Raw genomic sequence first — 25,866 nt, 5'->3', positions numbered from 1 at the left:
GACCAGCCATTTAACAGCTGGATCCTGCGCCCAAGTCTACCAGCGCCGTATTCAAATGTACGCCCGCAGACATCCTGTGCCGTGCAGCCACTCACCAATGCTCCGGCCCCGCCTCCGCTTCACTTCTGGAATTTCCGACTTTAAAGTCTGAAAACCACTGTGCCTGCACGGCCTCACCCTCCCTCCCGATGACGTCACCAGGAGTGTATTACGCAGCCCCAGTATGGTCTGTGCCTGCGCAGTATGCTCCTGGTGACATCAGCAGGAGCGAGGACACGGCAATGTAGGCACAGTGGTTTTCAGACTTTAAAGTCTGAAATTCCAGAATTGAACCGGAGGCGGGGCCTGAGCATTGGGGAGTGGCTGCGCGGGCACAGGATGTCTGCAGGGGGCCATTAGAAGCCCCGGGTAAGTTCAACACTTTTCCCCCGACCCCCCTACAGTGTCCCTTTAAATGTTCTATATAGATTGGTTGTATCTCTGTAATGTTCCAGAAAAAAAGAATAATAACAAAATAAATAGTAAATAACGGACAAAGGATCAGTGCAGCAGCTTCCATATAAAGACAGATCTATACAATAAAGAGATCCCCATGGCGAGATGACAATTTTTCTAGTGTCACAGAATCAGCACATCCCCCCCCCCACCCTTTCTTCCTGTGGGGATATTCGGAACATTCTGTGATTTCTGGCTCTCTATTCTTTATCTAGCGGATCACAGCAGTGATAATAGCATCAGAGCTCTCAGTACACTCAGCAGTCTCAGCCGTCTTCCTGTATGCCCATATATGGGCCTCCCCTGTGTGCTGCAGATCTGCATCTCTCTGCAGCGCTGTGTGTGAGTGCGGCGCGAGTGGCGTGACGTGTACTCGAAATACGGAATCACCGGGTACGCCGCCGTCACTCTGTGTGGCTCCAGGCACCGGAACGGATATCACAGGTACTCCACAACAGCCGTGACTAAGACACATGGGCAGCTGCGGTGCTGGGAAAATGACGAGGCAGGGGACTGTCATGGAAATTAACCTTTAAAATGAAGCTCTTTTTTTGCATAGGCTTAATTTAGATACTTACCTTGGGAGAGAGAAACCTCTGAATTCTAAAGAGGTTTCCACCACCCTATCCAGGGCTCTACAGCTTACAGCATTTGCTAATATCCAAAAATAAAATTTAAAAAAATGCCAAAAATAGGTCCCTGTATGCCCCCTGGCCTGGTTGCCTTTGCATAACTTTAGGAACTGTGCCCTGCCATGTTTGTAGAAAGGTTTTTCTTTTTATTTTTTTTTAGCTAAAGTGCAGTAACAAGCTTTTCTCAGCATGCAAAAAACCCCAAAAAACGGAAACCTTCCAATTTCAGATAAGATAAGGACACTATAATCTGAAGGTAGTTGAACCCCTGCCTCTTTGAACGAGTTATCACACTGATGTAAGCCTGTTGTCTAGGTGATGTTTGCTGTGGGAAAGACAGTACACTGTGCTAGTAGGGAAGGAAAGTTAACACTGAGCTGGGTTGAAGAAAATACAAGAAAAAGAAAAGGGCAGAAGTGATGTCACTTTTGGCATCACAGAGAAACAGTAAAGATGGAAACCAGCAGAAATATTTTTTTCAAATCACGTCTGTTAAATCTGAATGTTAATGCTAAAAACAACAGGATAGGTGTCCCGATCTCTCCTGTGGCATGTTCTGTTCCATGATGCTGAGCTGCAGCCAGACAGTTCTGACTTCCCCGCACAGTGTTGCATGCATTTGCAATGAGTGTCATCTGCAATCAGGCTGCCGTCTTCAGTCTACACCTCAAGTGTATCCCACACTACTTCCTGATATTACCCAGTATTGCCTGGTGGATCTAGAGATGGCCCAAACGGTTCGCCGGGGAACGGTTCCTGGCGAACTTCCGGGAGTTCGCAATCGCGGAGAACCGCAAACTTTACCGGAAGTTTGGCTCGCCCCCATAATGCACCATTAGGGACCCTCTACATCACAGTCAGCAGGCACCTTGTAGCCAATCAAGCTACACTCCCTCCTGGAGCCACTCCCCCCCCCCCTTATAAAAGGAAGGCATCGCCGGCCATTTTGCTCACTCGGGTGCTGCCCTGCAGTATATAGAGAAGGGATAGATGCTGCTGCTGCTGCTGCAGACTCTCATAGGAAAAGATTAGTTAGGCTCTTGTAGGCTTCTTAGCTTGCTCCTTGCTGATTCTTATTGCTAAAATAGCACCTCACAACAGCTCTTTTGAGAGCTAATCTTGTTCTTGTGATCTATTTTTTTTCTGTGTGTCCCACTGACACTTGTGTTGCATAGACAGACTTGATAATTCATACTGTGTGTGCCACTGCCAGGCCCAGCACATTCAGTGTCTACCTGTGTGTGTGACAGGTGCACATTGTAATACCCATTACTGCATATACCTACCTACCTGTTGTTCATAGTGCACCCACCTACCTACGTGAGTTGAGCGCACGCAGTGTTACTGTGCCTGTCTGCTACCTGTCTGTGTGTGAGAGGTGCACATTGTAATACCCATCACTGCATATACCTACCTGTTGTGTTCAGTGCACCCACCTACCTACGTGAGTGCATGCAGTGTGATATATGGGCAGCACGGTGGCGTAGTGGTTAGCTCTCTCGCCTTGCAGCGCTGGGTCCCTGGTTCGAATCCCAGCCAGGGCACTATCTGCAAAGAGTTTGTATGTTCTCTCCGTGTCTGCGTGGGTTTCCTCCGGGCACTCCGGTTTCCTCCACATTCCAAAAACATATGGATAAGTTAATTGGCTCCCCCTAAAATTGGCTCTAGACTACAGTACTTACACTACATAATATAGACATATGGCAATGGTAGGGATTAGATTGTGAGCTCCTTTGAGGGACAGTTAGTGACAAGATACATATATACACTGTACAGCGCTGCGTAATATGTTGGCACTATATAAATACTAAATAATAATAATAATATACCACTCCGTGCATACCTGTTAACTGCACCTGTGTGACTGCACATTGTACTAGTCAAGTCAGTGCATACCTTTCACTTCATCCTCCCCCCCCCCCCCCCAATATAGACACAACAGACAAAACAGGTAGAGGCAGAGGCAGACCCAGAGGAAGGCCACCCAGCAGGTCTGTGCGAGGTCGTGTTGATGTGATTTCATGCAGCCCTGGCCCATAGTACAGTGCTCAGAAGAAGGCACATCCCATCAACTCTCAAGATTGTCAGGGCGTGGTTGACTATTTAACACAGAACACCTCATCTTCCGCAGCCACCAGTGCTACTACTAGCACCACATCTGCTGCATTTGACACTTCGCAGGAGTTAATTGGTGGAGAATTAACTGATTCACGGCCATTATTGTTACAACCAGATGAAGGCACTAAGCAAGTTACACCACCTCATATGTCTGAGTTAGACGGCGACACTATGGACGTAACGTGTGAGGAGGAGGAGGAGGATGAAGTACCTGCTGTTGGTGCATTTTTGGAGGTGTCTGAGGCAAGCGAAGCTGGGCAGGATGAATATGATGATTATGATGATATGGATCCCACATGGGTTCCTAAGAGACAAGATGAACAAGGGTACAGTTCAGAGGGCGAGTCAGAGAGGAGTAGGAGGAGACGAGTTCCTGAAAGAAGCAGGGGGAGCTCGTCATCAGAAACAGCTGGTGGCAGTATCGTCACATATGGACAGCCAGCCAACATGCCCTTCAACATCAGCTGCTGATGCCACCATAGTGCCATCACCCCAGGGGGGCTAAGCGGTTTGGAAATGTTTTAATGTGTCTGCCTCAGATCGGAGCAATGCTATCTGTTCTCTCTGCCTCCAAAAATTGAGCCGTGGAAAGGCCAACACTCACGTTGGGAGTGGGACAAGTGCCTTACGAAGGCACATGGAGAAAAGGCACAAACTGCAATGGGAAGAGCACCTGAGCAAAAGCAGCACACAAAAGAAAAGCCACCCTCCTTCTCCTCTTCCTCCCTCAGGTGCAGCATCTTCAGCCGCTTTCTCCCTTGCACCTTCACAGCCACCCTCCTCCACTCCGCCCCTGCCCTTGAGCGGTTCCTGCTCCTCTGCCCACAGCAGCAGTCAGGTGTCCGTGAGGGAAATCTTTGAGCGGAAGAAGCACATTTCTGCCAGTCACCCCCTTGCCGGGCATCTGATAGCTGGTGTGGCGGAACTGTTAGCTCACCAGCTGTTACATACAAGCTGGTGGACTCTGAGGCCTTCCGTAAATTTGTGGCCATTGGGACACCGCAGTGGAAGATACTAGACTGCAATTATTTATCTAAAAAGGCAATACCCAAACTGTACCGTGAAGTTGAGAGGCAAGTGGTGTCATCTCTGGCACACAGCATCGGGTCAAGGGTCCACCTGACCACGGATGCCTGGTCTTCATCAGGTCTTAATCAGGGTAGGTACATAACTTACACAGCCCATTGGGTCAACCTGGTGACCGATGGCAAGCAGGGAGTACGTGGCTGTGCAGCCGACCAACTTGTGACACCTCCACAGCTTGCAGGCAGGCCTCCTGCTACCTCCTCTCCTCCTGCTACATCATCCGCTGTTGTCCTCCTCCTTGGCTGAGTGGCAGTTCAACTCTACTGGTGCTGCGATCTCCTCTCCAGCTACACAGCCCCATCTCCCCAGGGCCTATGCTGCATGCCAGGTACGATGGTGTCACGCCATCTTAGACATGGCTTGTCTCAAAGCGGAGAGTCACACTGGAGCAGCTCTCCTGGCTGCTCTTAACAAACAGGTGGATCAGTGGCTGACCATGCACCAGCTGGAGATCGGCAACGTGGTGTGTGACAATGGCAGCAATCTCCTTTCCGCATTGAATTTGGGAAAACTGACACATGTACCCTGCATAGCACATGTGCTGAATCTAGTCATTAAAAGATTTGTCTCAAAGTACCCAGGCCTAGAGGACATCCTGAAGTAGGCCAGGAAGTTGTGTGGGCATTTTAGGCGGTCTTACACGGCCATGGCATGCTTTGCGGACATTCAGCGCAGAAACAACTTGCCGGTGAGACGCCTGATTTGCGATAGCCCGACTCGCTGGAATTCGACCCTGCTCATGTTCTTCCGCCTGCTAGAACAGGAGAAAGCAGTCACCCAGTACCTGCACAATTACAGTAATGCTGGATACACACCATGCGTTTCCGCGTTCGATGCGGCCGTCGATACGCGTCGATTCGATTATTTCCGACATGTCCGATTCAAGCTTCGATGGATCGTTAGGTCGATTTGCCATACTTTACATGGCATTCGACCTAAAAATCATCGAAATTCGTTCCGAAATGTTCGAAAATAATCGAATCGACACGTATCGACGGCCGCGTGCGACGCGGAAACTCATGGTGTGTATCCAGCATTAAAGGACACAATCTGGGAAGATGGGGATGTTCTAGCCCAACAACTGGACACTGATGCAAAATGCATGCAGGCTCATGCGGCCGTTTGAGGAGGTGACCAACCTGGTGAGTCACAGTGAGGGCACCATCAGCGACTTGATCCCCTACGCCTACTTCCTGGAGCGTAGAGTGGTGGATCAAGCTGTGGAGGAGCGTGAACAGGAACAGTTATGGCAGGAAGAGTCGTGGGAGAAATTTTCATAAGGGCTTGTTTCCACTATTGCGGTGCGGAATCGCCTGGATTCCACTGCTGACGAAATCGCATGCGGATGCGATTCCGCATGCGTTTTTTTCCACAAATTCGCATGCGAATTCGCATAGGTGAGTGTATATGCGATTTTAACCATTTCACTGCCTGTGTGAATTTACATTGGTACCTATGCGAATTCGCATGCGAATTCGTGGCAAAAAATGCATGGGGAAAACGCATGCGATTTCCCTATTAAATACATTGTGTGCGATTCGCCTGCATTCCACACGCAGGCGAATTCTGAGGGCTCTGCCGTGCAGAAAAATCCTGCACAGAAAAACGCACAGCAAAACTGACAAGTGGAAACAGGCCCATCCACTTGTACTGGCTGTGCGAATCCGCATGCGGACAACGCATGCAGATTCGCGATAGTGGAAACGGGCCCTTAGAATCAGCTGTTTCCTCAACACCTGCAGCAGCACAGAGGGTAAGAGGAGGAGGAAGAGTTGTGTGGGGAAGAGGAGTCAGACTCGGATAATGAAGAAGGTGTTTCTTTGGAGGAGGAGGTGGCGGCAGAAGAACAACCGCAGCAGGCGTCGCAGGGGGCTTGTGCTGCTCGACGTTCCTGTGGTATTGTTTGTGGCTGGGGGGAGGAGGAGGACTTATCTGACATAACTGAGCAAGAGGAGATGGATAGTACATCTAGATCCAACTTTGTGCAGATGGCATCTTTCATGCTGTCCAGCCTGTTGAGGGACCCCTGTATAAAAAAACTCAACGGGAATGAGCTGTACTGGGTGGCCACGCTACTAGACCCTAGTAATAGGCACAAAGTGGCTGACATGTTACCAAGTCACCTGAAGGCAGAAAGGATGAAGCACATGCAGAACAAGCTGGCAACTATGCTTTACAATGCATTTAAGGTTGATGTCACAGCACAAGGCAATAAAGGTACCACTGCCAGTAATCCTTCTCCCATGTCCACGCAGGCAAGGACAGGACGCTCCAGCGATCTCATTTGCCATCCAACTTCTGTCTTGCCCTGCTTCAAGCGTCCTGTCAGAAAGGACCTTCAGCGCAGCTGGAGGCATAGTTACTGAGAAGAGAAGTCGCCTAAATCACAAAAGTGTTCAGTACCTCACCTTTATCAAAATGAATGAGGCATGGATCCCGGAGGACTACTGCCCGCCCGAAGACTAAGTCAGTCCCCACACACAGCATCTCTGCCTGCAGGCCGCTTGCCTTCTCCGCCACCACCAACAGGGTCCGGGACTCCAGGCGGATTCCTGAATTTTTAAGGCCGCTGCTAGCAGTGGCCGCTATAATAATTCTTCTGGTGCGTGTACATGCCTGCCTAATTTTTTTGGCTGAAGTGCAGCTGCAACAACAAAACAAAAGGCATGTACATGTGCCCATTCCCCTTCGTGATCATTACCTTGCCGCGGTGAAGGGGCTTGCGTATCACAATGAAGCAATGACCGCCGACTATATGAGTGTCTTGGGGGGGTGGCACACCAAAGATAATAAGTTTGTTGCTTCATTGTGGACAGACCAAATTTGATCAGCTGGACCGCCAGCACTTGAAAACCGCCACGGCCTGCACTCTCGCTATGGTGCCCACCAGTCCAGCACGGCCGTCACTACACAAACAGCTGTTTGCGGTGCATTACACAGTGAGTTTGGTGTGTCAGTGTGAAGCAGTACTCTAATTACACTCCCTGATCGATGTATACACATGCAATATGTTTGAAAGCACTTTAGGCCTGCAATTTAGCATTCAATGTGATTTCTGCCCTTAAAACACTGCTTTGCGTCAAATCCAGATTTTTCCCCGGGACTTTTGGCATGTATGCCACTCCCCCATGCCCCCTCCAGGTGTTAGACCCCTTGAAACATCTTTTCCATCACTTTTGTGGCCAGCATACATTTTCCTAGTTTTCCAAGTTCGCCTCCCCATTGAAGTCTATTGCGGTTCGCGGAAGTTCGCTCAAACTGATCTTTTTGTGGAAGTTCGCGAACCGAAAATCGGAGGTTTGGGCCATCTCTAAATGTAGCCTAGAAACTCTGGCTCAGTAAGTATTTAGGTTGGAGGTTTGAGCTTTTTAGGCCGGTTGCACAAGCAAGCACATGTATCAGGCATCAGACGATCACTGCTGGTGCCGGATACCGCAGACTCTGCTGCAATGTTATCATGTGTAACCATAATTGTGATATTTTACACATAAGCAGAATAAGCACATTACAGGCACTACTCCTTACCAATTTTCACAAATAATAAAGTGCCCCCCCACCCCCCAAAAATACCAAATTAAAAAATCATGAAAAAAGAACATTCACAAATGAGAAGCAAATATTTCTAGTTTGCCTGACAAGTTCATCTGAACTGTATTCAGCTTGGGATTTGGCCAATCGAACCTTAAAGCGGACCTGAACTCAGAACTTGCAACAGCATAATAACCTTTAAAGAAAAATATGTATTTGTTACAGCTGATACAACTCTTGCAATCAATGTACAGTGTGTCTACTTCCTGTGTTTACAAATTGGCTGCTCTGCCGAGGCAGTCAGCTGACACAAGTGAGCGACCAAATGGCACTTGTAATTAGTCACAGATGGGGCGGAATTAAACAGGCTAAACTCTCTAAATACATGCAGGGTGCATTTCTCTATGTTTATTTCTGTCCTGTGCAAGAGTTCGGGTCCTCTTTAAAGGCAGTGCATTTGACCTGCCCAGTTCTATGCAGTTCTAATAGAATTTGCATTGAATTTGCATGCAAGCCAGAATTATTGACATCTCATTGATCATTTGTGACATCTACCTGCCTTTAAAATAAATGTATGTCCCCTGATGTAAATCCACCTCATTTGGCTTATCCAGCAACGTACCACCTGTCAATCAAGTCCTAACAGTGCTGCTCGGATACCCCTTTTCAAAATCTGGATCCGATTCAGACCCGGATACCCAGATATCCGATCCGGGTCGGATATCCGAGTTCAAAAATTTCCGATCCGAATCGGATATCCGACCCTAGTATCCGGTGAATTCAGATATCCGGATAGAAAACCGGAAGTTGCCTTTAAATTGCTTAAAAAACGGTTTTTTTAGGGTATATGAGGCTAAAAAAAAAAATGGCTGTCAATGAACATTAGGCCTAGATTCCAGACAGCGGTCGTGCAGCCCACATTGTGTCCAAAGTCCAACCGCACATCTGGGACATGGCAGTTTTCAGCCAAGACACCTCCAAAAAATGACGCAGCAATTGTGTTTTGGGTTAAATATAGGTGGTATCAGTGGCCTGTGGCACCCTGGTCTGGCGGTGGGAGCTGCACAGGCAGCAGGAGCAGGGCAAATGCAGCAGCAGCAGGTGTAATGTGTGCCAGTAGCATGCCAGACTTGGCACGTTGCAATTGGCATGTGTCACATGCCACTTGGCAAGTGCCACGTGATACATGGCAAGTGCCACGTGACACTTGGCAAGTGCCACGTGAAATTTGGCAAGTGCCACGTTACACATGGCAAGTGCCGCGTGACACTTGGCAAGTGCCACGTGGCACGTGACATGTGCCAAGCGCCGAGTGACAGTCAGACAGCAGAGGAGAAGACACTAGTGCACACTAACTTTCACACTGCCACTGCTCACAGCACAGCAGTTCTGTAGAAAGCTAACACAGTAGTACTACTACTCTAACAACTACTAGCACACTGACTGCAGTACTACAGTACTAACTACACAATAACACAGTAATCCTATCCCCTAATCTAACCTATACCTAATAGCTGGCCAGCAGGCAGCAGCTGGCCTGGTCTTTGCACAGCATACACACAGACACATAGCAGCTGCCTGCAGCACACACTCTGTCACACAAATGACATCAAGCTAATTTATGATTTAACAATAGTGTAGTGATAGTGAAGGGGTTAATCACTGAACAGCTTTCAATTTATCACTGCTAGGCCAGCAGCACTGGAGAACACACTCTGACTGTCATACAATGACATCAATCAAGCTAATTAACGATTTAACAATAGTGTAGTGATAGTAGTGAAGGGGTTAATCACTGAACAGCTTATCACTGTGTACAGCCCTTGGCATAGCAGCAGCACTGGAGAACACACTCTGACTGTCACGCTATGACATCAATCAAGCTAATCAACGATTTAACAATAGTGTAGTGAAGGGGTTAATCACTGAACAGCTTTAGGTTTATAACTGTGTACAGCCCTTGCTAGGCCAGCAGCACTGGAGCATGTCTCTCAGTGAGCATTCAGCAAGCTAAGACGATATGTCTCATAATGGCAGCCCTCCTTATTATACGGGGGGGGGGGGCTGGCCAGTGTTCCTTTCTGTGATTGGGTGCCAGGGTTTAGGCTGGGAGCCCTCTGATTGGCTCAATGAGGTCAGGTGAGGCTGGCCAGGGTTCCCCTCTGTGATTGGTTGCTAGGGCTTCTGCTGGGAGCACTCTGATTGGCTCCAGGACGTCAGCTCCTTAGTTACAGTATTTTGGATCCGGATATCCATAATATCCGTGGATATCCGGGTTATGCGGCCAAATATCCGCAGATAGCTAGCCGGATTTGGGCCCAGGTATCTGGAATCTGTATCCGGTCGGATAGTGTAAAAAAGTTCGGATATCCGGGTTACCTGGAAATCCGGAATCCAGATGAGCAGCCCTATCCTATAAGGCTGTATTTAGATTGCTCGCCTGATTTGTTTTCTGACTGCAGAGGCCCTGCCCACCAATCCTGAATGGCCTCACCCCTGCTGCTAAAATAATGGATCTTCCCAAAAGTAAAGCGATATGGTCAATTCATGCAAAATATTGTTGTTTTTTTTTTAATTTAACAGCCATGCACAGAAAACATATTGCGGCTCCATAATTGACGGCTGTTCCCCGTCTGTCTACAACCTTATGCTATCAGTTATAAAAGCACATTCATTAATAATAAATATTACAGAGGCTTTTTACTTCCTAATCAGGAGCGGAGCGCTGTCATCTTTATCACTTAACACGGAACACAAAGTCCCATCAATATTACTCCCGTTTAGTTGTGTCGGTGATTAGTCCTCCTCTCCTGTCCGCAGATTGTGTTTATAGACGGCGATAATGGCACCCATCACTCATAAAAGATTCTGCCGGCCCGGTTATCAGACATCCGTCAGCGTGATTTATTTAGACGAATAAACGTGGAGCGTCCCCGGTTGTGCTGCTTTCGTCCGCTATTCATCTCGTGGGCTTCGACTTTTGGGAAAACAAAAATAGTTTCTAAGTATTGTTTTCATGTTTCCCTTAGAAAAATAGATACCTCTATGCAGTAGAGGCAAGGCTATTGATCAGTGTTGCTTGCAAATGGCACTTTCAATTTCGAGAACATTTTTGTGAAAATACATGGGGCTTGATTCACAAAGCGGTGCTAACTGTTAGCACGCCTGTGAAAACCCCCTTAGCACGTCTAAACAAGCTTTTCGCGCATAAAACTTTACGCGCGCAAAACTTTATGCACGTAAAACTTTACGCGCGTACTGCACAGAGCGCAGGGCGCACCGCGCGAAGTGCCCATTAAAGCCTATAGGACTTAGCGCGCGTAAAACTTTGCGCGCGTAAAACTTTACGCGCGCAATGTTAGCGCGTGATCTGATTGAGAAATCCGGTGCTAACCTACTTAGCACCCTGGTTAGCGCGTCTAAAGACTTTAGACGTGCTAAGTAGGTTAGCACCGCTTTGTGAATCAAGCCCATGGTATTTTTTCAATATGGCGAACATTCGCAAAAACGCCCCCCCCCCAAAAAAAAATTCACTCATCACTGGTAGCGATGATCACAATGTGGTAATTTTGCTTATGCAAAATGTCATTGTAAAATTTCACAGTTACGATTACATGTAATTATGATTTCAAAATTGAATTGATTTTGCTTAATACATTCGTAAATTGTGCATGTCACGTGAAGTTACAAACACAGAAGTCCTAAACTTTTTTCGTGTAAGAAAATGTTTGCGCAAACTGGAATGGTTAGGAGTAGCAGGATTTGTGGGAAGTCTTTTTTTTTTTTTTTTTTTTGAAAGACCTTTTTAGTTTTTCAGAAAACTTTCAAAGAAAAAAAATGACATTTTGCTACCATATACTTTATTATATACAGAGTTCCAACTTCTGTATACTCATTTTATACCAGTCACTGGAGGTGGGGAAGAAAGATAATTTTTTACAGACAAGGGTTTTGGGGAGTTTCCGCCCCTCTCTGCCAGAACATATCATCATGGACCATGTGAGCTGGTATAACCCAGGATGTGGTCCGGTCTCTTAAATTCTGGCTATACCAGCCTGCATGGGTGACAAAGGGTTAAAAAGGCTTGGGATGGGGGATCCCTCACTGACCGTATTCTTACAATGTATAAAATCTGCATATCACAACTCTGTACATATTAAATTGTATTGCAGCAACACTTTCTCAAAAACGGCAAGGTGTTTTTGAAAAAAAAATTGACTTATCCCCCAAGAATCAAATTTTGCATTTTCATGTATTGATATGTAATTGCGAAATTACAGAACATAATTACGGTTATGCACGCAATTACTGTATATTCCAGCGTATAAGAGGACTCCCAACTTTTCCAGTTAATATATACATTTTGGCATATACTCGCCCTATAAGACTACCCCTCTTGACTAGTGTTGGGCGAACACCTGGATGTTCAGGTTCGGGAAAGTTCGCCGAACATGGCCGCAATGTTCGGCATGTTCGGGCCAAACCCCGAACTCCCCGCTTTTGGGGGCCCTATGGGGTCGCAGGCATAAGGGGGGAGCATGCCCCGATCGCGGGGGGGGGGGAGGGGGAGTCCGGAGAGTGACGCGTTGAGGGAGGCCGGGCAGCGGGCGGTTCAGCAGTAGTACGGTACTACCCCCCTTATGCCTGCGACCCCATAGGGGGGCAGTATTCGGCCGAACAGGGGCCCTGTTCGGCCCTGTTCGGCGGCCAATTAGTAGTTCGGGGCGAACCCGAACTTAAAAGGCCGAACACCATCAGGTGTTCGGCCGAACTCGAACATCACCCGAACAGGGTGATGTTCTGCAGAACCCGAACAGTGGCGAACACTGTTCGCCCAACACTACTCTTGACTGTTGGACATGTGTATACTGTACTGTATGTACTGGTACTATACTGTATAAACAGGTACGGATACTAGTGCTGTACTGTATGTGGTACCCAGTATACAACCAACCAATCAGGGCAATCAATGTACCTTAACGGCGATTGGCTGGTTGTTGTATACAAAGCCTGCCTGGATTGGTCAGCTATCCCGGTCTCCAAGACTATCAGAGCGGTAGCACAAACACGCCTCTTTCACCAATCTGGCCCGCCCTTGTATACTATTACTTCCTTCTGTACTTCCTTCCATGCCTCTCAGATCTCGCACATGTGCACCTGCGCCGCTTCACTGCAGTCCTCAGGAGTGAGATCTGAGAGGCAGAGAAGGAGGTACAGTAATAGGATATAAGGGCGGGCCAGACGGGTGAAAGAGGCGTGTTTTTCTGAGCACAGTGCCGCTCTCTCTCTTTTTTCCATACCCCGGATGTCTCGGACGCCTTCAGCTTGCTCCGCCCTTCACTTACATCTTCCCAGTGAGATGCCCCCTCACCTCGTCATCGTGACCGCGTTAAGTCACACTTCTTTCCAGGAATCCTGGTGAGTGGATTTTCTTATACCATACTTGTACAGCACCGCCCTTGCTGCTTTCATACGGATGCCGGCCGCAGACGTTTTGGAGCTCCCCCACAATATGCAGCAACTGCAGATTCTCCAGTCCGGCTCAGAAGTTTCAGCACCTGCCCTATAAGACGACACCCGGCGTATAGGACGACCCCCGACTTTTGAGAAGATTTTCCTGGGTTTAAAAGTAGTCTTATACGCCAGAATATGCAGTAATTACAAATTTGCTGGGAATTTTCCATTACTATTTTGGATCATTATTTCAAATTTCCTGTTGTGGCAATAATGAAAAGTATGTACTGTATATATGTTTAAAAATACCAAAATAGGTTTTTTTTGTGGCTACGTTCTTATTTTATCATATTCAGAATAATTTTTCTCAAAAACTTCAGGGTCTCTATGAAAAATAAATGTTTTACTTATTTGCACTATTCTCCCAAAGTTACCTGGCAGATTTTGTATATATTTCAAGGATCACATTTAAAGTGATATTGAGCAGGTTTAAAAAACACCATTTGTTCTTACCTGGGGCTTCCTCCAGCCTATCGTATGCCGCGAGGTCCCCCAGCGTCCTCCTGGCTCCTCTCCTGGTCCCGCTGGTGGCTCTAATTGGCGGTTAACCGTTGGGAATTGGCCGCAGACAAACCAGAAGGGAGCCTGTGAGGTATGGTAATTGCAACTTTACACACTATTTCAGGGTATCTGCCACCACCTCTGTTTTCTGAGACAGGGGAACTCACTAACTGGCTATTTCTCGACCTGCAAATAAAACGGTTAAACAACGCTGTATTCTGTCTAGCCAACAACAAACAATAGTAGCGTCTCTTCAGAGACCTGGGATCAGTTCTGTGTGTGCCGAATAATAGGGTAGCTAGAACAACAACTGACGATAGCGTCAGTTTATTGAAAGCAATATAAATAATTAATATATACAGACAATTATTAAAATCAACAATTATTGAAACATTAATAGCCAGTATGAAAAAATAAAAGAAAGGGAGAAAAATACTTAGTTTCATGGAAAATGTCCTTTGGTGGGAAAATCATCAAGTCCTTGATTTCAAGTTCCGCAGAGTTCTTTGTTTCAGCTAAGTTCAATCAAAATGGCCACCACTTGTTCCTCACGGTGGCCGTGTGTTCATAAAGGTGGAAAAATGGAGGAATAAAGGCCCGCCTGCCAGCCATGTGCTTTTGATGAAGCTGGTTTGGGGGTGTGGCAATGCCGGCCCCCTCTGAGTCACCCACCAATGACAGTTCATTCCCTCTGAGAGATTTTAGGTTTTAAACTTACAAACTGCCGTACCTCACAAACGATACCTGTTATATTTAGGGGGTAACAGATTAATACTTGTCGGAAAATACAGATTAATATGACATCAGACATGGCTAGGGCAGCAGGTCCAGTTCTTGAGAAGGGTCATATCTCAATAACCGGACGGACTATCACAATGAATTTCATATCAGCACGATGGCCAGATTTTACCGAATAAGACTATATGAATTTCATAGCTGTGCGATATTCGTTTTTCGTATACCGACAGGAAATCATACCACCCAGGCTTTCAGATTGGCCATTCATCAGAAGTCTAGGGGAAAAGTAGGTTTGGAGTAGCCCCCTGCTGGGGAGGGAAGCCTTCTCTGAATAGAGTCCCCAGCTGGTGACTAGAGAGGTAATGAAAGATAAACATTCTAAGCTAATTAACACATCAAAAGACATCCTGCATCTACATCAGGGCAGAGGAGAAAAACTTGTACTTTAAAAAACCAGGATTGTCAGTTCTGATTCCTGTAATGGCTGCACAAATTTAGCCAGACAGTGATCAGAAATTGGACTGCTCGGCCTCTTCCAATTCGCCCGCGTTTCTCATGGCTGTTCCGTGACAGGAATTTTTAAACCCGCTCAGTATCGCTTTAAAGCGGCTTTACAATTAACAGCAGAAATTGGCAGCATTGAGGCTAATGTAAATTGTGGAATAGTGATGAGCAGAAATTACGCCCATGCATAATTACGCATCGTAATACGCAATTACGCATTGTAATCGTAATGCAAAATTTCAGAGAAGCAGCGTCATTCGTAGGTAATTGTTACCATTCGTAATTACGCGTTAATTTACACGTAATTTATGCATAATTTTGTGCCGAATTTGGTGGTGAATAGCAAAGATAGCAATTGCTACCAACATTGCTACAAATGTTAAGAAGTTGAGTGGGTACAAGTTACAAAATGAATTGTTCAAAATGACCTGGTAGTTTTGGAGAAAAGCAATTTTAAAAATACAAAAAAAAACCTGTTGTTATTCTGAGTTTAAAAACCATTTTTTTGCATTTTTGAAATCGATTTTCTCAAAAACTTTTGCAAAATGTTTTCTTTTCCTTGTACCCACTATTCTCCTTAACATACGTAGCAATTTTGGTAGCTATAGCATGTATGGGGGCTGTGCTATTTACCACCAAAGTCTGCACAAAATTGTGCGAAAATTACGTGCAAATTGATGCGTATTTACAAATGATTATACAAAGTCAATCGAATTACGATTTGTAATTACGTATAGGCTTGATTGCAAAAATGTACGCGTAATTTTGCATAATCGTAATTAACAGATTACAGTCATCACTATTGCGGAATTCCACTGCAGAGTGTCATTTTACAGGCTTAAAAAGAATTCAAAATCACTTTTCTAAAAACTACAAGGTCTTTTTATTTTATTTTTTTTTTCACTTGTTCACACTATTATTTAAAAGATAACTGGCATATTTGGTGAAGATTGCATGTATGGGGGCTTTGCAATTATCCAAAGAAGTCGGCGGTATTGACTATAACGGAATGGACGAAAAGACGTTAGAATCCTGCAGAGTACCGTTCAGTAAGTGGAATTAGCAGGCGTAACTCGGAATTCCGTTTGATTCAGAATTTGGCATTTCCGACCATCCCTAGCTATATCTGCAAGAGGCCTGAAACTCTCTATCTATGCAGGGGCGTAACTAGAGGGGAGCAGTTCCTGCAACAGCAGTGGGGCCCAGAGCTGTGGGGGGCCCCAACTACTACTTCAAAACCTTAAATAAAGGGGTCCATCCTTCAGATCAGGTGTTTTCGTGGCTGCACTTGTTATGGGTGTGAACCATGATGGCCACACTTGTTTTATGGTGCTTGTAAGATGGGCCCCTAGGCTGTGAGGGGCACCAAGGGAAAGGATGTGAACATTGGGGGCCCATCTAAGCTTTACAGGGGGGCCCAATGGTTTGTTGTTATACCACTGTATCTATGAAGCATCTTGGAGTGCAAACTGTGCTGCCACCACTGCAGATTTGCGCATTTTGGCCAGCAAGGTAAGATGACACTGGGTACTAACTATACAGGGTAGCAGGAAAAAAGGGCGCCACCATAGACTTTAATGCAATTATCGTTGACCTCTTAAGCCTATCTGGACGAACATTCCGGTCCAGATAGGCTGCGCTTGCTCCCGCCAGCCGCGTGCGCTCCCGCCGCCGGCCGTTAGCCCAGTGATCAATGAATAAGAAAGATAATAGATCCCATTCATTGATAAAGTCCACCGCAAAAAAAACGACAGTCTCTTATCAGAGGCCACGGTCTTTCTGAGGAGAAAAATTTTCCCGTCCTCATTCTTGTCCCTGGAAGCGTGATCGTTCGCTTCCAGGACCTTTTGACTGTGGCCATCTTGTGGCCAAATAGTAAAACTACACCCACATCCATTTTTTATTAGATAAATACATTATTTGACATTTAAAATTAGCTGTTCACCTCCCACACCAAAAATTACCTAAACAAATTTTTTTTTATAAAAATAAAAAAAGTTACCTAAGGGTCTGAACTTTTTAAATATGCATGTCAAAGGAGTATATTAGTATATTTTTTTTAAATTATAGGCTTGTAAATAGTGATGGACTCAAATTGAAAAAAATGCACCTTTATTTCCAAATAAAATATCGGCGCCATACATTGTGATAGGGACACAATTTAAATGGTATAATAAATGGGACAAATGGACAAATAAAATATATCGTTTTAATTATGGTAGCATGTATTCATTTTAAACTATAATGGCCAAAAACTGAGAAATAATGATTTTTTTTCCATTTCTTTCTTAATATTCCTGTTAAAATTGATTTAGAATAAAATAATTCTTAGCAAAATGTACCACTTAAAGAAAGCCTAATTGGTGGCGGAAAAAAACAAGATCTAGTTCAATTCATTGTGATAATTAGTGATAAATTTATTGGCAAATGAATGGGAGGTGAAAGTTGCTCAAATGCAAAAAAATGAACAACCCTGTGGGCTGAAGTGGTTAATACAGCAAAAAAAAAAAAAAAGCAGAAAAAAGGGCGCCACAATAAATATTGTTAAGAACATTAGAACATTAAAGTTTTTGAAGTATGTTATCATTTTAGAAGATTGCAACGTTATAGTTTTTGCCATATTATTTCGTCTATATGTACAGATTTTAAGTTATCAAAGATAATGTTGTTTCTATGTGGAAAAGGGTGTTTCTGAAGAGGGAGGGGTTAGGGTTAGGCACCACCCGTGGGTGGTGGTTAGGGTTAGGCACCACCGGGGGAGGGGGGATGGTTAGGGTTAGGCTCCACCAGGGAAGTGGTTCATTTTAGGCACCACCAGGGGAGGGATCTGTGTGAGAGTAGTGTTGGGTTAAGCTGTATTGCTGATACATAACGATTTGTAACGCTAATATCTTTTCATTATTATTTCCCATCTGTTTTAACAACTGTATTTGTCGTTAACCAGGTTTGACAACAATGTTTATCGTTATCAGATTTCGTTATCCACCGGCGCCATTTCATTATCCAGCCGGGCCCTTTTTTCACTGCCCCCTTTTTTCGTGCACGCTTGTACAGTATTAGTTAGGTGTGGCAATGTTTGTGAATATTTTTGAATTGTAAACATTTCTGTGTAAATATGAGCTAAAAAATATTATCTGTTTTTCACACAGGTCCTGAAAGTAGGTCATGAGCGCCCAATCAAACAAGAGTTGAAAGATTAAAGCTTGCATACTTTTTGAAGAAAATGATCCAAAGTTACATATTGCTTTGTGTCTGAAGAATGAGGAAGACATTACAAGTCCTTGAAAACTTTATTGGTCCGTAGTAGACAAAACAATCAATTGTTTTTGGGGTGTGACATTACCTGTGCCTCATTCATCCTCATCTGCTCTGTTATGGGCTTTGCGCCAGATTTATGCAATTAATCGGATTTGTGCGCTCTGGGTTATTTGATTGTGTGTAAACACAATTTGCAAGCACAGTAGATGGCCCCAGTTCACCCTTGGGTGGTCCGTTGAATGTGGAGTTTGGCCTGTTTACCGGCTATGTTCTGTCTTGACCTAGGCCAGTACAAAAAAAGACTCTTCCATCAAGTCTTCCAATTAGAGGCTAGTCTGATCTCTTTGTCTCCGTTGGGGCGATCTCAGGGGTCGTATACTGGTGGCCACTTTCAGCAAAGTAGTCTGTTGCCTGCTAGGAGTAGGGGCCCATCATCCCTTGGGGTGTGCTCTGGTGATGAGCAGTAGTCACTTAGGGCCAGATTTATCATAGCATTACCGACAGTTTTTTCTTCTTAAACTGTTCTAACCAGCAGGGAGAACAGTTCTGCATGAAAATAAGAACCTTCTTAAATCCTAGGTAATAGTGGCAGTTTAGCACGAATTTCTAGAGCTGCACTACAGTTAAGAAAAGTGCAAATCCATCCCTAAACTGCCACAGATTAAGAAGTGCTTCATCTCACACACTGCACAGTGCTTAAAGGAAAACTTAAGTCAAAAAAAAAAATGACATATATATATATATATATATATATATATATATATATATATACGCTATAGCAACATAGAGGGTGATAGCAGCGGCTGGGAACGCGGAAAAACAGCCGCGTTCCCAGCCTGTCGGCGGCTGTCGCCGAACCGGAAGTAGCCGCCGGCGGGGACAGGACGATCGGAGCGGGGCTGCGAGGGCACCATCCAGCTTCGGGGTGCTGAGGGATGCCCCAGGTGAGTAAATGTCATTTTTTTTTTTTTACTTAAGTTTTCCTTTAACCTCACACAGGGGCGTAGCAATAGGGGGTGCAGAGGTTGCGACCGCAGCGGGCCCTTGGGCCAGTGGGGCCCTCCCTCAACTGCAGTATTAGCTCTGTACTGGTCCTGTGCTTATAATAATCACTTCTATAGATACCTTGAATATTGGTAATTATTAACAAACTGCTCCCCATCCCCTTCTTGCACCTCAAGTTGTCCTTGATTGATATTATTTGTTATGTATAGAGTGCTTGGGGGCCCCAAAGAAAAACTTGCATCGGGGCCCACAGCTCCTTAGCTACGCCACTGATCTCACACACTGCACTGTCTGAGAGACCTTCCTAACTCCTCCTATTTTACAACAGTTTTAGAAGGAATCAGCACTATCTAGTGATTTCTTAAGATGTCTGAGACAGTTCTGCATGGAAAAAAACCTACCAATATTTTGTCTCAGACACTCTTGATAAATGTCCCCCTGTATCTCTAACTGGGATGTCCTCCTTTGGACAGCAATAACGACCAGTAAAAAAAGTATCAGTATTCATAGGGGGACATTTATCAAGAAATCCGGGCAGAACTGTCTCAGGCATCCTAAAAAATCACTAAATAGTGTAGATTCCTTCTTAAACTGTCAGCAATAGGAGGAATTAGGAAGGTCCTCAGGCAGTGCAGTGTGTGAGGGAAATTACTGTTGCTGAGGTAACCAACACATCTGCTGTCAGCAGGCTCTGAGTGAGGGGGAGGAGCCCTTCACAAATCACATCTAGCCTGCACTGCTGCACTATCTGGAGAACTGCTATGAAGCACTTCTTCATATGCAGCAGTTTAGGGATGGATTTGCACTTTTCTTAACTCTAGTGCAGCTCTAGACATCCGTGCTAAACTGCCGCTATTACGTAGGATTTGAGAAGTTTTTTTTACTATCATGCAGAACAGTTCCATTGCTGGTTAGTACAGTTTTAGAAGAAAAAACTATCGTTATTGCTTTGATAAATCTGGCCCACTGTTCCATCAATGATGGCAAACTATCTTGGTGTAAGGAAGCAAGATCTTGTCAGATTCAAAGCTTTTGATCATGTTCCTCTTCAAGCACAGCTGCCTCTGTCTATCTGTGCTCCCCTCCCCCCCCCCCCCCCCCCCCCGCTCCAGCTGGCTGGCTGGCTGCTCCTCCCTATCTGTCTCCCTTGCAGCTGGCTCCTTCTCCCTATCTGTGCCCCAGCTGGCTCCTCCTCCCTATCTGTCCCTCCAGCCGGCTCCTCTTCCCTATCTGTGCCCCCAGCTGGCTCCTCTTCCCTATCTGTGCCCCCAGCTGGCTCCTCTTCCCTATCTGTGCCCCCCCCCCTCCTTCCCAGCTGGCTCCTCTTCCCTATTTGTGCCCCCCAGCTGGTTCCTCTTCCCTATCTGTGCCCCCAGCTGGCTCCTCTTCCCTATCTGTGCCCCCCAGCTGGTTCCTCTTCCCTATCTGTGCCCCCAGCTGGCTCCTCTTCCCTATCTGTGCCCCCAGCTGGCTCCTCTTCCCTATCTGTGCCCCCCAGCTGGTTCCTCTTCCCTATCTGTGCCCCCAGCTGGCTCCTTCTCCTTATCTGTGTGTCCAGCTGGCTCCTCCTCCCTATCTGTGCCCCCAGCTGGCTCCTCTTCCCTATCTGTGCCCCTAGCTGGCTCCTCTTCCCTATCTGTGCCCCCAGATGGCTCCTCCTCCCTATGTCCCCCCCAGATGGCTCCTCCTCCCTATCTTACCCCCCCCCCCCCGAGATGGCTCCTCCTTCCTATCTGTACCACACACTCACGCTCTGTTTCTGTATCACACTTTCTGTGCATCCAGTAATGCAGGGTGTTCCATACGTAGCTGGATGGGGGTTTCTAACTTCTAATGAGATGCTGTAACTCCTGATAAGGGTATTACCACTGCATCCCAGAGGGGAACATTATAATTGCATTTTAAAGGGCAATATATTAACAGCATACTAAGCAGGACATTAGAATTAATTGCTGCCTGTGTAGAAATATTAGTATTGACTGCTGCGGCAATGAGACATTCATAATTTACTGCTGAGGTCCTCAGGGACTCGGGGTTCACTGACCCTTATCTGTCTGTGTGCAGAAAGAGTACAAGCCTTTTACTGCAATATAATGAATGCTGACCTTGCAAAACTGCATAAGATATAGAAAATATGATCGCAGTTTATTGGCTGTGTAACAGGGAGGGGCCTGTGGTGCCCAATGTCCTCAGGCGTTGTTTTTGTGTGTTATTTTTTGTTTGTTTGTTTTTTTATGGTGAAGGCTTTTCAAAGGTAAATATGGTCACTCTTCCAATCTGTCGCTAGCCGAGCGCTATTTACAGGGGGGCACAGGAGACCCCGGCAGGGGCTAGAGGCGGCCATAGCGAGACCCAGAGGCATTTCATTATGCACATAACTTGCCTATGTGACCTCCCTGAACAACCATTCAGCAGATCAGATGTCTATGTCAAATCTGACAAGATTAACTGCATGCTTGTTTCAGGTGTGTGATTCAGACACAATTGATCAGAAAGATCAGCAGGACTGCCAGGCAACTGGTATTGTTTAAAAGTAAATAAATACGGCAGCTTCTACCGGTCTCACATCTCGGGTTCCCTTTAAGACTTCAAAATACCCACCTCGGGTTCTCTTTAAAGAGACTCTGAAGTGAATAAGATTTGCTATTTTTACCTTGTATTTTGCTTCAGAAGTCTCAGTAGAGGTAAACGGCTGCATCCCCACTGCAAAACAAGGGATTTAGACCCCCCAAATTCCGGGGCAAACATCCTCGGCCATCTTGGTCGTGGGTTTTGCTGCCCTGAGAGGCAGAGCTTTGAGCTGCAGCTCTGCCTCTCCTGACGTCAATCGCCGTGCGGATCTCCGCCTCTCCCCGCTCCTCTCTGTGAAGGTTAACTGAGAGGGGCGGGGAGAGGCAAAAATCCATGGCAATTGACATCAGTAGAGGCAGAGCTACAGCAGAAAGCTCTGCCTCTTTCAGGAAGTGCTGCCCGGATTGCCCCCCCCCCTCCCCCCCCCAGGATTTGGTGGGTCTAACCCCTTCGTTTTGCGGCTGGGACACAGCGGTTTACCTCTACTGAGACTTCTGAAGCTAAATACAAGGTAAAAATAGCAAATTGTATTTGCTTCAGAGTTTCTTTAAAGTCAATGGGAAGCAAAAAAACAACAGATACTTACGTAAAGAGAGGGAAGGCTCTGTGTCCTGTTCCTCTCCTGGTGCCCTCATTCCACTGCTGGCTCCCCCATAGCAGTATTCAGCTGATCGGTCGAATATTCCTCTGTGCTGCCACAGGAGGCTTTCGGAAGTCTTCGGTAGCCTGAGTACTCACAAAAACGGGTGGCTAAGTACTGCGTCAGTGCAAGCGCTCTCTCTTCCGCGCTCACGCATGTGCAGTACGGAGCCACCCGTCTTTGTGAGCACTCAGGCTCCCCAAGACTTACAAAGTCTCCTGCAGGGGGAAAGGGGGGGGGGTTTCAAACGTAGAAGCCACCGCTGGAATGCGGGGACAGTGAGAGGAGCAGCAAGGATCTATAGGACCCAGAGCCTTCCCTCGTTTTAAAGGATACCCGAACTGAAATGTGACATAATGAGATAGACCTGTGTATGTACAGTGCCTAGCACACAAATAACTATGCTGTGTTCCTTTTTTTTCTTTCTCTGCCTGAAAGAGTTAAATATCAGGTATGCAAGTGGCTGACTCAGTCCTGACTCAGACAGGAAGTGACTACAGTGTCACCCTCACTGATAAGAAATTTCAACTATAAAACACTTTCCTAGCAGAAAATGGCTTCTGAGAGAAAGAAAGAGGTAAAAAGGGGGAATTTGTTATCAGTGAGGGTCACACTGTAGTCACTTCCTGTCTGAGTCAGGACTGAGTCAGCCACTTACATACCAGATATTTAACTCTTTCAGGCAGAGAAAGAAAACAAGGAACATAGCATAGTTATTTGTGTGCTTGGCACTGTACATACCCATGTCTATCTCATCATGTCACATTTCAGTTCGGGTATCCTTTAAGTATCTTTTTTGGGGGGGAACGGGCTTCTCATTCATTTTAAGGGTTCAAATGCAGGCAGCGGGCATGTCCATTTTGCAGGAACTAGGTAAATGCTTTTTTTTGCCTTTTGATTTGAATGATTATATGGAAAATATGATGGTTTGCTAAAAATCGCACCATTAATAGGCACCTTTAGGGCTTGTTCACACTAGGAGTGTTTTCGGGTTTTTTTTTAAGCGCAGGCGATTTTAAAAATCAGCCTAAAAACACTTGTGCAATGATTCCCTATGAGAGTTTTCACATATCAGCAATTTGATTCCGATCCGCTCAGCAAAGCGCTGCCTGTACCCTTTTCGGGCGATTTGCCTCAATGGAAAGTATAGGGAAATCGCTAAATGCTTGAAAAAGCGCCTTGTATAGTGATTTCCCCAGCGCTTTTATGAATAAATACATTGTATTTATTCATTTCCGGGTGAGAGTTCACTTCCTGACTAAGGTCAGGAAGTGAAAAAGCACAAATTGCTCTACAAAAAAGCTCTTAGGAAAACGCCAGCATAAAAGCACAAAGGCACAGGTAATTGCTGAAAGGTGCTAAAAAAATCACGCACAAAAAAACGCAAAATGCTGGCGTCAGCGATTACGATTTATGATGTGAACAAGGCCTTAAAGTTATACCAGGCATGGGCAAACGTGGCCCTCCAGCTGTCAAGGAACTACAAATCCCACAATGCATTTGCCTTTATGAGTCATGACTGTGGCTGTAAGACTCCTGCAATGCATTGTGGATCTTGTAGTTCCTCAACAGCTGGAGGGCCTAGTTTGCCCATGCCTGCCTTATACAGATTAATCTTGTTTTATTTTAGCTTTATTACTCACTTTACCTCCGGGTTCACCTGCTGGAATTCTGAGATCTAGAGTTTCCTGTACTGTGGGGAATGAGGGTAAGGAGGTGGGGGCCCCTCCTAGACCCTGGGCCCCTCTGCATCTGCAGGCATAGCTTCCCCATCCCCAGTAGTTATGCCTCTGTACAAGTTCATTAAATACCACCAGATTCATTAGCCTTGCATTGCTCAGGGAAAGTAGAGATCAGCAGAAACCAATATTATAAAAGTTCTTGAAAACTTTTTTTTCCCCTGTTTGTTCTGTTTCTGCAGAGTTCCCCTGTAAGGGATAAGAGCATTTCATGTTACACTGTATAGCTCTGTTAATGGAATGCATTAGACCTGAACAGAATGTACAATGAGAGAGGTTAATTCATAATCACTATTACTTTATATTCTCTGCTGCATCAATTAACAGCAGTACTGCCACCTACAGGCTGCACTGAAAATGACACAATCTCTCTGATGGGCTTTCTAGTTACAATTATCTGAAATTCCTCCACAGGTAATGCTATCAGATATTTCGGGATCTACATGATGGATTTATTGCGGCCTAGCCAACACATAGGGTAAGACGAGATCGAGGAAAATCTGTCAATTCATATTGTGATCGTAAAGGATTATTATCACAGAAAAATTATAAACTTGTAAACTATACACATACAAATAAGAAATGTATTTCTTCCAGAGTAAAATGAGCCAAAAATTACTTTTCTCCTATGTTTCTGTCACTTACAGTAGAAACCTGACAGAACTGACAGGTTTTTGACTAGTCTATATCTTCATGGGGATTCTCAGTATCTGATTTATTCTTTACAAAAGCACTCCCTGGAAAGGATATATACAAAGATGCAGGCCACCTCCATTACCGTTTTGCACACTATTGAGTCAACTGAAAGGAGCAACTGCCATTCACTAAGCGTTTTTGAAAATAAAGAAAACCCTGAGAATCCCCCATGAGGAGATGCGGACGTGCAAAACCTGTCAGATTTTTATGATCTACTGTAAGTGACAGCAACATCGGAGAAAAGCAATTTATAGCCCATTTTACTCTGGAAGAAACGGGCTTCCTTTTTGTGTTTTCATGTATTTTAAATGTTTTCATGTTTCGGTATAGTGGTTCTTTATTAAAGGACACCAACGTGAGAGAGATATTGAGGCTTAATAATAATAATAATTATTACTATATTTATTTGTATATCAGCCTGTAATAGAATCTCTTCTCATTGGCTGCTGGGGCTTTCTGTACATCCTGGGAGCAAGTGCATAGCTTCCAACTGTCCCTATTTTGGAGGGACAGTCCCTCTTTGGGAGCCCTGTCCCTCTGTCCCTCTTTCCTTCTCATTTGTCCCTCTTTCAGGACTCTGTCCCTCTTTCTATGTAAATATATGTATTTCTCTACTAAAAAATGTATTTGTTTGACTCTAAACTTTATTCCCCTCCTTTAAATTGATATATTACTAATTTTGAAATGTTAATATGAAGGAAAATTCACCAGGATAGAAAGGACCAGTGTGGTTTGAATTATAAAACAACCTATTTTTCTTATATATTCTTTATGGTATGCGTGACTAGGGGCGTGGTGGGGGTGTGATTAGGGTTGTGAGGGGCGTGGCTTAAAGAGACAC

The 25,866-nt window shown here is 45.4% G+C and overlaps 1 long non-coding RNA gene across 1 annotated transcript; it reads left to right on the top strand.

Moving 5' to 3' along the window:
• Positions 1-869: 869 nt before the first annotated feature.
• LOC137517921 (uncharacterized) lies at positions 870-24,890 on the top strand. Its single transcript, XR_011020714.1, has 3 exons — positions 870-939; positions 18,266-18,412; positions 24,744-24,890. It is a non-coding gene; the product is annotated as an uncharacterized lncRNA (long non-coding RNA).
• The last annotated feature ends 976 nt before the right edge of the window (positions 24,891-25,866 follow it).

Source organism: Hyperolius riggenbachi, chromosome 5 (assembly GCF_040937935.1).
Source record: "Hyperolius riggenbachi isolate aHypRig1 chromosome 5, aHypRig1.pri, whole genome shotgun sequence".
Taxonomy (NCBI): Eukaryota; Metazoa; Chordata; class Amphibia; order Anura; family Hyperoliidae; genus Hyperolius; species Hyperolius riggenbachi.
The sequence above is the reverse complement of the archived record's forward strand: the minus strand, read 5'-3'. Positions and strand labels throughout refer to the sequence as shown.